Genomic DNA, 16,626 nt, shown 5'->3' with positions numbered 1-16,626 from the left:
CGGCCGTCCGGGATCCAGGCATGAGACGCCCCGTCCTGAGACCCACCAGCTGCCAGGAGGCAGCTGGAGGTTTAAATAACCCAGGCCCAAGGTCGCGCCCCTCCCAAATCCCATTCACCGCCCCATGAAGGCAGCGGGTGGGCCCCGGACCTGCCCAGTCCCGGAGGCCTCCCCCCCTCGGTCTACTCACCCCGAAGGAAGCGGCCCCCGAAACCCAGCAGGCCCGGGGAGGACGGCTCACCATGTGCCCATGGCGGCCGTCCGGGATCCAGGCATGAGACGCCCCGTCCTGAGACCCACCAGCTGCCAGGAGGCAGCTGGAGGTTTAAATAACCCAGGCCCAAGGTCGCGCCCCTCCCAAATCCCATTCACCGCCCCATGAAGGCGGCGGGTGGGCCCCGGACCTGCCCAGTCCCGGAGGCCTCCCCCCCTCGGTCTACTCACCCCGAAGGAAGCGGCCCCCGAAACCCAGCAGGCCCGGGGAGGACGGCTCACCATGTGCCCATGGCGGCCGTCCGGGATCCAGGCATGAGACGCCCCGTCCTGAGACCCACCGCCTCATCTGTTTATTTTAAAACACTAAATATTTGGGATTATTTTGATTTTTTTTTTACCCTGATAATCTACAATAAAGCTAAAGATAACATAGTATTGATTGTAAAATACTGAATCCTTTTTACATATGAATTTACATGTGAATAATTTTATTCATCATGATGAACATGTGACCAAACATTAACTATATGTTGAAAGAGTTTCAAAGAAGATAAGATAATATAGGCATAACCTTATTTCAATATGTGCAGTGACTATATGCTAAATATTACAAAAACACTAAAAAATTAAAGAAATCCAAATTAAATAATAAGACATATCTCAATAGGTTGATAAACTCATCACTGTGAAGAAACAAATTCTTCATAGATCTGCAAGTTTCAGTCACACTCACTGAAGCTCCAGCAAGCTTTTTGTTGATGTAGACATAGTCCCTAGAATAGTTCCAAAACCCTAAAGTTTAATACATGTTGATGGGATTACTCTGTGCAGGGAACTGGATGTGAAGTAAAGCAGACTGAACTGGTGGCCATATGGGATACTGGTGTTTGGAGGTGGAGGATTTGCCTGTAGAGCCATCTCATTGTCCCTACTTTCTTTTATTTGAAAAGCAGGAGCCTAACAGAGATGAACAGAAACACTGACAGAAAGATGAGATCTCCATTCACTGGTTCCTCCTCATACACCTTCAGCAGTGATGACCAGAAGCCCAGAAGTGAAAACAGATCTCCCATAGGAGTGACAAGGATCCCCTGCTGCCTCCCAGCTGTGTTTATCAGGCAGTTGAATCAGAATTTTCTAAGACTTCAGCACAGAATATGGTGGTCCCTCTTCAGCAAAGGAAAATCCTTCCCATGAATTTTGACTAAGGTATCAAGTATTTCAGCAGAGGGGGACTAGACTTCAAGAAATGATACTAAGGCACTTGAATATTCATAGGCAACAAACAAACACTTCCTTTAATTTATTTAAATTCAAAATAAATTATTTGTATGAAAAAGCAGCATTGGTTTGACGCACAGAAAAACATAATTGTTGGGCTGGTGCAGTCGCTCAATTGACTAATCTTCTACCTCCAAACACCCTCATCCCATATGGGCATGGCTTCATGTCTCAGCTCCCGCATTTCCCATCTGGCTCCCTGCTTGCGACCTGGAAAAAAAAAATGAAAGATGACCCAAGTCCTTGGGTTCCTGTACCCTGTGGAGGTACCAAAAGAAACTTCGGATTGGCTCAGCCATTGCAGCCCTGGGGGAGTGAACCAGAGGATAGAAGATTTTTCTGTCTCTCCTTTCCATAAATCTGCCTTTTTGGTGAAAATAAATCTTAAAAAAAAGTGTAATTCAAAGATTTTTAGAATTGCTTGGTGAAATACTAAGAGATTGAAGGTGTATCGTATAATAATAAAAGAAATTACTTGCAAAGTATATACCAGGAAAAGATTATCTCGAGTACATGAACTGTGAGGATTTGCTAGTAAACACATCAACAAACCCGTTTGGAAACTGGAGGGAACAGGGACCATCAACCTTGCATGTAACAGGTTCAGGTGATTTCTGTGACACTGATGTTCTGAATCTGAGGACCGATTTCAGCTTCCTGGATTTTGGATCCAGCTTCCTGCTGAGTGACCTAGAAAATCAACAGAAGGTGACTCAACTATTTAGGCTCCTGTCATCCATGTAGGAGACCTCAGTGGAATTCCTGGCTTCTGGCTTTTACTTGGCTCAGCCCTGGATGTTGTCGCTATTTGGGGATGTTCGGGGCACGGGCCACCAAGAGAGCTCTATTTTTCTGTCTCCTCATTCTATTGTTCTGCCTCACCAGTAAATAGATTGATGATAGATATATCTTCACAGAAAGTAGATGAAGCATACAGATTTTTCTCTGAAAGTGATAGGCAAATGACAAATAAATTCATGAACAGGTGTTTAGCATTAACAACCTTTAGGAGAGTGACATTCAATCCATGACAATAAAGGGTTAAAGATGTCCTAAACAGTGAATATCTTATTCAGGGTCACGGATTAAAGATTTAAAGTAAATGTCAATTATTTCCAAATTATTTGTTCAATGAAGATGGTTTATGAAAAGGTGACAAGCCGATTTTTAAAAATACAAATGAATAAGCAAAGGACCAAGAATGGTTAGATAGATACTGAAGAACAAGGGCACAAAAGCTGAATGATAAAATATTCTAACATGAAAAAGTAATTGCAATCAACAGAATATGCCGTGAATGCTGCAATAGGAACATGATAACTTGACATGAATTATGAGCCAGAAAGAAAAAAGGAAGTAATTGCATCTCTACTATACAACATCTACAAAAATTAACAACAGATTGGTTAACTACATAACTGTCAAAACCCCAAAAGTCTCACACACATTGACAAAGAAATCCAGAACAGATAATGTCTTGAAAAAAATCTACAACGCCGAAGTATTTTAATGAGATATAAGCAGTACTGAATATGTAACCTTAGTAAATTTGACAATATTAATTTTAAAGTATTTTTTTATCAGAAAAGTAAAAGAGAAAAAATCAGCCTACAAGCCAGCATAGCTACACACATTTGTCAGCAAAACTATTGACAAATAGTATCAAGAATTTATAAAGAAGTACTACAAGTCAGGTTTTAAAAATTCAAGTAAAAAACGTAAAGAATATTTCTTGGAAGTGGAAAAACACTTGCCTAGTAGTCTAAGGTGAGCGTTCTGAGATCATTACTCATTAACAAAAATCACAAAAAGAATAGAGCTGATCTAGAAGTCAAACCTGAGTTAATCTGCCACAAAAGCCCAGCTTCTGCACGGCTCTGATCCACTTAGCTGATCCATTTTTAATCACCATGAGTTGAAGCATTTCAGGGATGTAACTACAAAAATGTTTCTGAGGTCTGCCCTTCCTACACGGTGCAAGTATTTTCTCAAAGGTTAAGTATCTTGACATAAACCTTTCTTAAATGTATAGCCCTCCTTGTTCTGAAATGGTGTATACTAGCTCAATGTCATGTCTTTCTTGGTGTTCACGATATGCTTTATAAATATCAACTATTGTCATGGATAGCTGTTCTTCAAAATCCTTCAGGGATGTTTAGTCGTTGTGCTGGAATAGCCATAGACTGATATTTCTTAGGGCTAAGAGAAAAAATTATATGGTTTTACTCTTTTCTTCGCTGGTACTTGTCTTGTTTGGTGTCTATTGCTAGAGTAGAAACTGTGTAGCCATATTTGTAGGTTTTTATGAAGTCATGACTAACTTGTATTTCCTTCAGGTTAGTGACCCCAAGGCTGAGGACATCTGATTTGGGTATTGAAAGTGTTATTTCCTGCATTTTCAACAGCTTTCCAAATTCCACAAAATGCTAGTTGAGTAACCAGCAATTGGTAAAATCATAAAATCTCAATGTTTAAAAAAAAATCATGACATTTGAATGTGAAATGCATGTACATATTCCTTACCAAATGTTTGTTTATTTTGTTGTATTTGGAAGGAAGTGCATGAGCGAGAGTGAGAGAGATATCTTACAAGCTCCGAGTTCCTCCCCAAATGCCTGCTACAGATGGATCTGGGCCAGGTCACGGCCAGGAACTCTATCTGAGTGTGCAGTGTGGGTGTCAAAGACAGCGCCTGAGCAGTCATCTGCTGCCCCACACGCACATAAACAAGACAATGGAGGGAAGCAGAGGTGGAGGGACTCTATCCCAGGCTGATATGGGTTACCGTATCCTCAATAATTACTTGCAGCCACTGAGCCCCAATGCTGGCTTCTCAAAATTGTTGAGCTTAATTAAAGATTGTGGTTACTTCCAGATACACAGTATTGAGAGTCATGTGAGAACTGGATTGTCTGACAGAGCATGTTATTTTCATTTTTCAAAGGACAGAGAGATGTACAATCATGAGTTTCCACTCTGACACATCATGTGGCAATTTTTGGCAAGGGATTCTTTGTAGATTATTACTGTATGATACTTTCAGTTTCAACAGAAGAGCAAGGGCATAGTAAGAAAGCTATTTCAGATTATGTACTGATGTCTGTATATACTCAGTAGTTATTCCTTACTTATTATATAACTCATTATATAAATATGAATTTAGCATGAGAATATTTAATGCTTAAGTGATTTTTTTTTCTATGTTGTGACTTAACATTCTAAAACAATCATTTCAATTACTGGTGGAAGAAGATTAATTTTTTCCTTAGCTGTATATTTAGCAAATTGGTACCAAAATATTCCCAAAGGAATGTTATTGGTAGCTGGAACAAAATTAGAGCTAATTTTCCAATGGGTAACATGACATTTGGAATGTGGTAAAAACTTATAGCTTGAGAAAATACTAGTTGCCAAGAATATGTTTTTTGAACATAATCACACCTAATCCCCATTTCAAACTTATGAGTTGGGATCTACTTTTAGCTTCATTTCCTGGTGAGGAAGCTCAGGATTAGAGGGTTAAGTAACATGTCTGGTGGCAAACACCCAGTGGCAAAATTTCTATTGAACTTGGTTTTGTTTAAAAATATCACTACCTCTATATTATGTTACATCTTTCTTACATATTTTGAGCTCACACTTTAGAAACTGAAAATCAGATCTGAAGGCATATTCTTGGTCTAAGTTTATACTCATAAAAGTAAACTGTATCCCCATATATTTCTCATAATATTTACTTTCATAATTTCTTTGTGATCTGAGGTTGAAGTTGAAAATGAATTACAAAGACTTTATGATGTGTAAAGTGGCAAGAAGTCATAAGAATACCCCAAGGCGTGTGGGATTGGTAGAGAACAAATTAGTTTTTGCTCAGGAACCCACAGTTTTTTCTCATCACATCAATGAACTTTATATTGGTATGCACTATTAAACAGTTTGTTAATAAAGTGTAGGATATGCTGTTTTGTCAAGATTTTTATTCCTCCCAGGAACTGTCCTTACCCTACACTGGTGCTTCTAGGGACATCAGTATTACTGCTTCAATCCTACCCTTCTTGTACACAGTCCTATGATCCATGTCTGAGTTAGAGGACTGCACTTACTGGATGCAATGATTGGCGCAGAAGAGGCGTATGATTCAAAGAAGTCTGCTTGAATGTTACTTTACAAGGAACAATGTATCACTGAGAAGAATGTCATAACGTGGACATAGATGAGACAGAAACACGCAAGTCTCATTCTGCTAACGGACATCTCTCTAACACTTGGGAAGACCAGACAGAAAAAAAATGCTGGCAGGTGGAGGACAGGGGGTCTCTGGCAATGTTATTTTAGCTTTTAGGATTAGTAACAATAGTTTCAATAGGTAGCTATTCTTCCTGTGATTAGAGTTTCACCTGTGTTTCAGTCCTATAAAGATTTTCTTTTTGTAAGTACCGGATATGGTTGTCTGTTCTGCTTGAACCCAGGCTGCTGCCTTTTCTGTAACAGTAATTGGGTTTCATTTTCTATCAAAGACAAAAATAAACACAAAATAAAAAGAGATTATTATTTAACCAGAAAATCCAGAGATAGGATCATATGGAGCCTTCATTTTTATTTTCTCTTAAACCTTTATTCCTGTGACTCCACACACATTGGTTCTAAACACTGCGGGTTCTAGGACATGGATGTGAACTTAGCTGAAACACTTCCTTAGGAAAGGGAAACCAACGTGAAAAAATACATACATGCAGGCATACACAGACAAGTATACTAAGTCAAAACAAAGTGAAATAGTGAAAACTGGGAGAGCTTTTTTTTTTCCTTTTTCAAGAATGAAAAAAGAAAGCCGAATTGGATAAAGGAACAAGAGTTATCTTAAAGTCAGTATTTTTCAAAATTCTGAAATCCCATCTTAAATCTTGTCAATCTCAGTTTAAACCTCTTGAGAAAATGGCAGATTCTTTCATTTTTATTGAAAGGCAAATATGCAGAAAGCCTGGGAGATAATCTTGAGAGAAAAAGCCTTGGCCTTGTAGAACTAATGCTTTGATGTTGACATATTTTCAAAGAAACACTTTCCCATGCATTGTGCATGAATGGTGCACAATGTGTTACTACATTATATCACTGCCCTCTAATATAGTTTTGCCCTCTAATAAGGAAACTTTCCACAAAATGAAAAAGAAAAAGACACTTGAGTAGATACTTCTCTGATGTGAGGAAGTCATGTCATCTAGATGGTTAAGGCAAGAGGTGTTCTCAGAGGAAACAGTAAGAGCGAGTGTCCGGGGTGGAGCATACTGCGCAGTGGGGGTGAGGCAGAAGGACGAAGAGGAGCAGGTGGGAGCTGAGAAAGAGGAGAGAGAGACTACCCAGGGCTTGTAAACCCATTATTTTTCTGAATGACACGGATAATATTTAAAGGATTTTTATCAATAGAGTTAAATAACTTCGATGTTTTGAAAAATAAAGAAACAACCTATTACACTGATACCCAGGAAGGCTAGCGAAGCATCTAGGACAAGTGTTGCTGATAGGTAACATGATATGAGGTCTAACATTTGAGGATTGGGTTGCAATATCAAAGTCACCTGTGACCTTGAAAAACAGTATATGTGGAGTCAGGGGTGAATACTGAAGACAGAATGAAAATGAAGTTGAACATGATCCCATATCTGGCTTTTAAAGTTAAAGAAAATTTCCTTTTCATTTGAATTGAATTTGTGGTTTTTGATAGCAAATGATTCCCAATTAATACTTTTAGAAGGGCATCAGAGGTAGATTCCTAGGAAACAATAAAAAATAAAATAAACCTGATATTCTGTGCTTGTAGAAAAATCTTTACGTGATAATAACATAGACAAAATTCTACCCAGTAAGAACCATCTTTTCCATTAAACTTTCAATCCTGATCACTGATACTGTTGTTTGCTGTGTAACTGCATATCTGAGTATCTTCTCCCACATAAGACCCCTTAATAACCCTACAAACTCTTGGATTTAGCACCACCTTTTCTGTGTTGAGTTCAGTAATATCTGGTGTCCAGCGTCTGTAACTCTGTATTAAGTTATTCATGATTTAAAATGTGTATATATTTGCTTTACACTATGCTTTTATTTCACAGTAGCATCTTTGTTGAACATATATCAAAAAGATTATCATGGAAACTAAAGCAAAAGATACAATGTTACATACGCAGATCATTCTTTGTATTCGTTCTAGTACAAGTTCCTGCACATGTTTATTTTTATATTACTTTTTTTCATTGCTTTCATTTTATTTTCAATTAAAGTGGAAGTCACTTGATGTACCAATATTACACTGTCATACAGGGAATTTTCTCACATGTTATAGAAGGAATTTATTAATACATTAGGTCTCATAATAACATCAAGTGCATGATAACTGCTACAATGCAGTCCTCATTGATTTCCATGGTAATGCAAATATTGAAACAAAAAAGAATAGATTCAATGTAGTTCCTACATAAAATTCTACTAAAAATACCTTGGGGACCAGCATTGTGATACAGTGGGTAAAGCTGCCTCCTGTAATCCACCCATCACATGTGGACACAGGTTTATGTCCTGACTATTCTGTTTTTGATACAGCTTTCCAGTAATGGTGTGGGAAAAGCAGAAGATGGCCCAAGTACTTGGGTTCTACCATCCATGTGGGAGATCCAGATGAAGCATACATGGAAAAGTTCAACTAAAGGAACTCATCTGTAGAACATAATTCATGATCTGCAACTTCTAAAAAAAAGCATTGGTTATTAAAGATTCATAAATAATCAGGAGGCACGTGGACTAAGTGTTTTTTTTAAAAAAGAGTTATAGTCTAGTAGGCAATGGTAATTTTTAACCTTGGGGTTTTTATTAAAAACAATAATGTGGGCTGGCGTGGTAACCTAGCAGCTAAAGTCCTTGCCTTGAATGTGCTGGGATCCTATATAGGTGCCAGTTCTAATCCTGGCAGTCCCGCTTCCCATCAAGCTTCCTGCTTGTTTCCTGGGAAAGCAGAAAAGAATGGCCTAAAACCTGTACCTGTGTGGGAGACCTGGAAGAAGTTCCTGGCTCCTGGATTTGGATCGATTCAGCTCTGGCCATTGTGGCTACTCAGGGAGTGAACTATCAGACAGAAGGTTTTCCTCTCTGTCTCTCCTCCTCTCTGTATATCTGCCTTTCCAATAAAAAAAAAAAAACCTTTTAAAAATAATGATGTAATGATAGGGAAATTAGAATACTAATCTTTGATAATTTACTTTAAGCAGCAGAGACAGAGCAAGTAAAGCAGGCATTTGGAAAAAACATTTAAAGTTTTTGTGTGCATTCATGATTTAATCCAAGACATTTATTGATCACTGTGTGGTGTGATTATTGGATTAAGTATTATATGAACATTATATTTCAGTACTGTCAAAACTACAATGTTGAAGGTGTTTGCAACCAGTTCTAGGTTTTTATGGGAGATGAGAAACTGAGACCAGTTACAAAGCATAAAGTATTGATGAGGTATTGTATATAGGTACTTCAAAAGTTTCACAGAAAATAGGTATTATGAAAATAATTTATAGGGGCCTGGCGGCATGGCCTCTATTTATAGGGGCCTAGTGGCTAAAGTCCTTGCTTTGAGTGTGCCAGGATCCCATATGGGCACCAGTTCTGATCCTGGCAACTCCACTTTACATCTGGCTCCCTGTTTGTGGCCTGGGAATGCAGTTGAGGATGGCCCAATGCTTTGGGACCCTGCACCCGTGTGTGGGAGACCTGGAAATAGTTCCAGGCTCCTGGCTTTGTATTGGCATAGCACCGGCTGTTGCAGAGACTTGGGGAGTGAATCTTCGGATGGAAGATCTTCCTCTCTGTGTCTCCTCCTCTCTGACTTTGTAATAGCAATAAATACATCTTAAAAAAAAGAAAATAATTTATGAATTTCAAATTTTTGCACCCAAATAGGCTCATCTTTTAATTCAGTTGAGTTGCAGTAAAATCATCCCACCATGTCTGTGGATTCCATACCCAGAGAGTTAGCTAACTATGGATTTAACCACAGTTTGTGTCCTAAACAATACAGTGTAACAACTACTAAAAGAGGATTTACAATGTATTATTATGAGACATCTAGAGATGAAATAATGTATCTGGGAAGATACATGTAGGTTATATGTCAATACTATGTCACTTCCAACATGAGGCTCAAATTTCTATAGATTTTTGGAGCTAAGAGATGGAGGCCCTGAGACCAACTCCCCAAAGCTATTATGGGAAGACTGTATATTTAAAATGAACAACAGTACAATTTTGGTTTGAAATAGTAAGTCACAATGTTCAAATAGAAATGCCCAATTCTAAGGCAAAACTTTTCTCTTGTATTACTCTGTAACTGCTGATCCCTATTTTTTTGTTTAGATTCAATTTCTGTTTTTGAAGGCAGAGTCCTGGTTGTCAGTGTGTTGATCTGACACATAATGGATAAAAGCCACGCTTTTAACATGATATGAAAAGAAAATTGCATCATCAGTGTGGCAGGAAGAATTCTAAGTCAGCTTCTAAATAGATTCTCACTTGTGTAGAAGCCTCAAATGAATCCATTATGTGGGCTGGACCTTTAGATATGAGAACCTTGATTAGGCTGTGCTATTTAAGACTTCTGTGACAAATTGAAGGGCTCCTGCCCTATAACAAGAAGCTACTGTATAGTAAGGCCAATTCTAGGTTTTGAAGATGGCCTCTTGAAGCTAAGAACAGCCTTTGGCCAATAGCTAAGAAGAAAAATCAGGACCTTAGACTTAGAATGCAAGGAATTAAATTCTTTCTACAACCTGAATGAGCTTGGAATATAATCCAGAGCTTCAACTGAGAATGCAACCTTGGCCAATGCACTGGTTGGAGTCATTTTAGACCTGAAGCAAAAAGTCTGAACTTCTACAGATACCATGAAATAACAAGTGCTTATTTTAAGACATTGTGTTTGTGTGGCAACTTGTTATCTTTTTCTTTTTCTATATCGTTCCACCATTCTTCAGCTGTTGGCAATGTAACTGGAGCAGAATGACTCTCACGATTAATCTCAGAATGGCTTATTAGGATGGTCTCTGTGGTGGTAGCAGGGGGTGATCTGAAATTGATTTCAGATATATTGGAGAAGTATTATGAAAATGTGTTTTTACCTGTTTGTTGTCTTAGTTCAGATATATTGCTTTAGTGACACATGCCTTTAATATTCCTCGAAGTGACCTTTTTATGCAAGAATTTTTGACAAAAACAAAGCATTCCTTTAAAATGACTGACTTTATGAAGTGAGCTATTTGCTATTAATTAAACAGTGATTTAATATATTTACATCTTTCCTTGATTGTAATGTGTCTTAGCATGTTTGTTTCTAAAACTGTGATGCCTAAAAACTGATGTCAAAAGAAACATCTTCCCCTGAAGGCAGAGGACCGAGTGGTTCGGTAGTTGTCATTGCAAATCAGCTATGATTTTTGTGTTTATGTAATATTGGGTTCTTTTATTTGCATTGAGACCAAAACATTGCTCCCTGAATGGAATTTATTACTTTCAATGATTATTTAGCACATCAGATTTGTGAAGTATAAAAACAACAGAGCTTTATCTTCAGGTTTTCATGATGTGGCTCAAGACAGTTATTTGTTGGCAAGGCAACCTTTAAAAAACTATTAGAACCAATCTGAAAGAGGTCAGATCTATGTTAATTAGAAATAGTAGAACCAGTTATGATACGGGATAAGGCAGGTAGCTAGATTGAGCTAGAAACCACACTTACCATATCCTGTGTAATCCTGTCTGCCATGCTCACATGTCTGGTTAGTAACTGTTGACCTGGCACATGTGGGAAGTGACACATAATTGCTCCCTTTCCAATCTCTTGAGAAGCTAGCAACTGGAAGGATCTCTCTCTCTCCTTCTGTCTCTGTGCTCCTCCCTCCCTCTCTCATTCTGTCTTTCTGTCTCTCTCTGACAAGACTGGGTAGTTTCCACTCATATAATTTTCTCTTTCTCTCTCACTTTGTTCCTGAACAATGCCCACTTGTGTTTGCTTTCCTCTCCTTCAAAATAAACCTTGTCCATTTGTGCACCATATTTGTGGCCTGTATTCAGAAGGCTTCCCAGGTAGAAGCCAAGAACCTGAAATAGAAATGTAGACACCACCTTGCTCACAACAGCTGTGGACCGGAACCCACACTTCTTGCTTCAGCTGTGCTTCTTGCTTTAATTATACTTATTTCATTCATATTTTATGATTTTTTTTGCTTTATCCAAAACCATTATTACCTCACACCAGATAACAAACCCTTTGTTCATTTTTATTTCTAAATCCAATACAAATTATGAAGTTTAAACATTAAAAATCAACACAGTGGGACTGGCATTGTGGCCTAATGGTAAAGTCACTGCTGTAACATCATCATCTGATATGGACTCAGAGGATGCTCCAAGTCCTTCCACCTCTGCACCATTTGAGACCTGGAACAATCTCCTTCGACCCGTCGCAGCCCTAGCCATTTTGTTCATTTGGGAAGTGAACAGCAGAAGGATGATCTCTCTATCTCCCTCTCTGTAACTGTGCCTCCCAAATAAATAAAAAGCAATCTTTTACAAAGATGAACAAACTGGTATCAAACGCAACTAAAATGAAGCTCCAGGTATCAAACTAGAAAGAATTCAAGAAAAAAAAAAACACCTTTATACTGGAAAAATAATCTATTTTTAGCTAGTGAAGGACCAAACACAGTATAGTTTCATGGAGTGGAATTTTCATAAAACAAAACAAGAAAATTGATGGAAGAAAATTATTGTTAATCAAGAAAAAAAAATGGAAAAAACATCACAATTACAAAAATAAAACCTTAACGTTCTCTGCCTGGTAAAAGCAAGTCAGCTAAAGAGAAAGAGAATGTAGATAACCTAAGTAACTTCACTATTATATAAATCTTCCCATGTATAATTTTAGAAACTGCAAAGAAGGAATATGTATTAAAATAGGGATCATTTTAGTTATTTCAAGCAGACTTTTGACACAGGTAACTGCTTCAACAAAAAGGGCTGGAAAAACAAAGGAAGGAGGCTGTGAGCGCAGTCTGTACGATTGAGGGACCCAACAAGGCCTGTCAAGGTTTCTGCTACTTTTGCCTTGATTAGGTCAATGGGTAATCAGATGATGCCACTGACACTGGCAACTTCAAGAACGCATCGCGACTGTGATCCAGTGATTAGCGGGCTGCTCTGACACCTCCACAGCAAGTGCTCCTGAAGCTGAGAACCAGACAATGGAGTGATGGTACGTACGCACTTATTTGTCAGCAGCATCGGAAGACATGATAAGCCACCCCTGCGTCTCTTGAACTTTCCCAATCTCAAAGGATGGGCTGAGGGCAGTTTTAGTTTCATCTAATCTAGATTCCGAGATGTCAGTTTCTCTTAGAACTGTGATATCTAGCTTTTCAGCCCATGTTACATTAGTACCATATTTGCCATTTACACCTCACACAGAGCCCAAAACTTGGATTTTTAAAACAACAGGTATATTTGGACACAAATTATTTATTTACATGCTAAAGCTGATTTATGCACATCAATTTTGGACCATAAAGTAATAAAACTAGTGAGTCAACATAGATATATAGAAGAAAGCAATCATAAAATTACATTTTAAAATAATTCTCAATATAAAGTTCAAATTCGCAGTGTATCTATATAAGAAGATGAAATATATAATAATAATAGTCTAGTTGAAGCCAGGAGTATGAGGAGTATGAGGAAACCAAAGCACAGCCTTGGGTGGTTTCACTTTCACAGCAAAGATCTGAAATCAAGAAATCCCTGCAGCCCACTGTGCCTCGCTACTGGGCTTACATGGTTTTATACACCAAATTCTCAGTTTTAAGAAATTATTTTTCTCAGTTATCAAAGGTAGAGGGTTAATGATATTCACTCACAGAGATGTTATAAGTCGGTACAGGTATTACAAGTGAATTTTGGTAATGTATATCAAAAACCTTTGATATATTGAACAAATTTTGATGCAACACTTGTATTCTATCTCAGGAAAGTAACCAAAAATATGTAGAAAAACATGGAATAGAAGAGCCAATATATTGCCATTTACCAAAGTTGTCTAATTTTAGCAAAATGTTTGATAAAATATGGTATAAATTTAACTCAATACAACATGCTATTAAAATAATATTTTAGAAAAAGCATCCAATGATTGGGAAAACATTCAGTTACATTACATGACAAAGAAAAGTTCATAAAATGACATATGCAACATGATAGAAATTTCTATATATATTTTTATACAGAAGATAAGACCTTAAAGAAAACTGTTTGAACAGTTTTTTAGTGATTGGTATTTCAGTCAAGAACAACAACAAAATCCCAGTGGCTTAATAGATGACAGTTCATTTGTTTGCTCTCTCAAGGTCTGTTGAGGGTACAGGCAGTCTTCCAGGGCAGCTGTCTTCCATGTGGACACTTAGAACCCTAGGCTAATTTGATCCATAATAAGTGTACCCATGATTGTTGTGGCAGGGAAAGAAATAGTGTGTGAAATCATTCAGGTGGCTTTTTCCTCTGGATTTTTACATCATTTACAAGCAAGTATTTATGATGAAAACCCAAAGTATCTCAATTTAGAATTCAAAAGTATACGCAATTGAAATAATTGGAGTATCTCATATCACTCTAGTGTCTGAAAGTTGCATTCAAATTAATTTCATTCCTTAACCATAATATGACTAAGCTTGAACATGCTATATATTCTACCAGAGTCTCAATTATGCTAGTTTAAATGTCAAGTATCAGCATCAAGGTCTTGGTGAAAATTCTGAAATACTTCCTCAAGAAATAGAAATGAAACTGGTTGTGATACAAAGCTTTAAGTGGACTGCATTGGATGTCTTTCGCTTTCTTTAGATAGTGCCTATACATTTTAAATACAGTGTTTTCTGCAGTGATTTTACATATGAAAATCATATTGTTTACTCAAAGTGACCTGTCATCATTTTGCCTAGTGGCTGTCCCAATTTTGGTTTTGTCATTCCCATAACTTTTGCCATGGAATTTATGGGCTCTAACTTTCAAACAGCTTGTGTTGCCCAACATCAATTGGAACTAGAATAATATTTTGGCCAAGCTCCTCATCTTGTGTGTAACCTTATGTTAGCCCATCTGAATTCTAGATCATGGCTTTTTATAGTATCTAATAAAGTTGATTTTCATCTAATAGAAGGGAACTTACCTCAACAATTAACTTTAAGGTCAGACTTATTCCTTTGTACAACTGAATAAACAGCAATTGGGTAGCATATTTAAAATACCCTGTAGTGGGAATACATTATAATATTTAATAGAAAATACATAGTCATTGAACAGCATCAAGAACTGCTGGATCTAGTTTGGGGATAGATCTTAGATCCTTGCCTTGAGGATTGTTCTGTCTCCAAAGTGAATGTAATGTGGTCCAGTTAAGACTTTGGAAATGTCTTACACAACTCATTGCTAATCAAACTGTTCATGTACAAACATCATGATAAGTGACTTATTGAGAATAGGTGAGACTTCACAAATGATGGAAGAAAAAACAGATAAAAATTCATTGAAAAGAAAATTGTATGTAGTATTAGAAATATAAGATGTGTGTGATTTCTTGATTTCTTCTGCATGTGGTTATAATCAAATCCAACCTTTCCTATTTCACATACAAAATGAAGTTGGGAATTGTGCTAAGAAGGGAATTTCAATTGGCTTTGACAGGTTGGAGTGATTTTCAATGTGGCTTTGAGATAGTGGTTTTGCTTGGCTAATACATATTCTTCAATTTTGTCAATTGAGACAGAAACCCCAAACATAGAAAACTGTTTGAAAACTTGCTGTTTTCTGCCAGGCAGGCACACTGACTTTAGTGTACAATGTTAAGATCATGAATTTTGCTAAATACAATTGCAAACACATGTTCTATTGAAAGCAGGCAATGAAGAACAAATCAAAAAAATAAACAACACAGAAACAGGTTTTATTAAGAAACACTAAGCAACACCAAGGGTGTTCTTAAGAATTATAAAAGTGTGCAACTACTATAATTATTTTTTTACATTACAAAAATACTAGAAAACTATATTACTTGTGCTATTTGTTGTCTTTTTAATAACGACATGAAAGTCAGTGTCTTAGCAACTTTATTCTTTCTAGGTGGACAAATTTTAAGCTTATTAGAAGACATCAATATTGAAACTTTAATTATTAGGGCTATCTTAAAAATTATATTTGTTCAGATCAGAATATTATGGGTTATAGATGAAAATCATTACAAGACTAAGGAAAATCATAATTATAACATAATCTTAGTGTCATCATTCTAAGTGGCAGAATGAATGACATTTCCAAGTTTACTTGATGTATGGAGTTAAGTCTTGTTCACTACTCATTGTTTTCCTCACACTTTTTCTTTGAAACATCAGAGTTGTCCCATAATGCTAAACCATGGAACCATAATGTATGGAATCCATATTCAAGAATCTGTCAGTGAATAGGAAAATGCTTCCTAATTTTTGGTTTAAAATCACAAATTTTCTAGCTTTCTGATCTTTTAATTTGCTTAGATCTTCTACCATTATTGTAACAACATCTCCCCTCCAATCATAGTTGTGAGACTAGCTAGTGGTTAAACTCAAATTCAAAACATGCCATTCCCTTTTTCTCAGCTTGCAACTTGTAAACAATAGAAAGTACTTAGTTTATTTATTCCCTCACTCACCAAATTTATGTCTTTCTTTGAGGTGCATATACTTGTGTGACGCTTCTCTTAAATTTGTGTTGGTTGGAAAGTCTGTCTTAAATCATGTGCTCCTATGCAACAAGGACCAGACCTATTTAATTTACTTTTAGCACATCCTACACAAATGCAATGAAAATATGTGAACCTAACACATGAATCCTGATGATTATGGTGATTACCATAATTTATGTTGTTTCTTTTTTGCTTCTCAGTGGGAATTACTTGTAATTCATACTTGGTGATGAGAAAGTTTTTGAATATTTTTTTGTGTAAATTTTCATATTTCTTTGAGAATAAATAGCACACATAAATATAACACTTAAAACTTAGCTGTGGTATTT

This window comes from Ochotona curzoniae, unplaced genomic scaffold (assembly GCF_017591425.1).
Source record: "Ochotona curzoniae isolate NIBS_2020 unplaced genomic scaffold, NIBS_Ocur_1.0 scaffold_3890, whole genome shotgun sequence".
Classification (NCBI taxonomy): Eukaryota; Metazoa; Chordata; class Mammalia; order Lagomorpha; family Ochotonidae; genus Ochotona; species Ochotona curzoniae.
Note: the sequence above shows the minus strand (reverse complement) of the source record.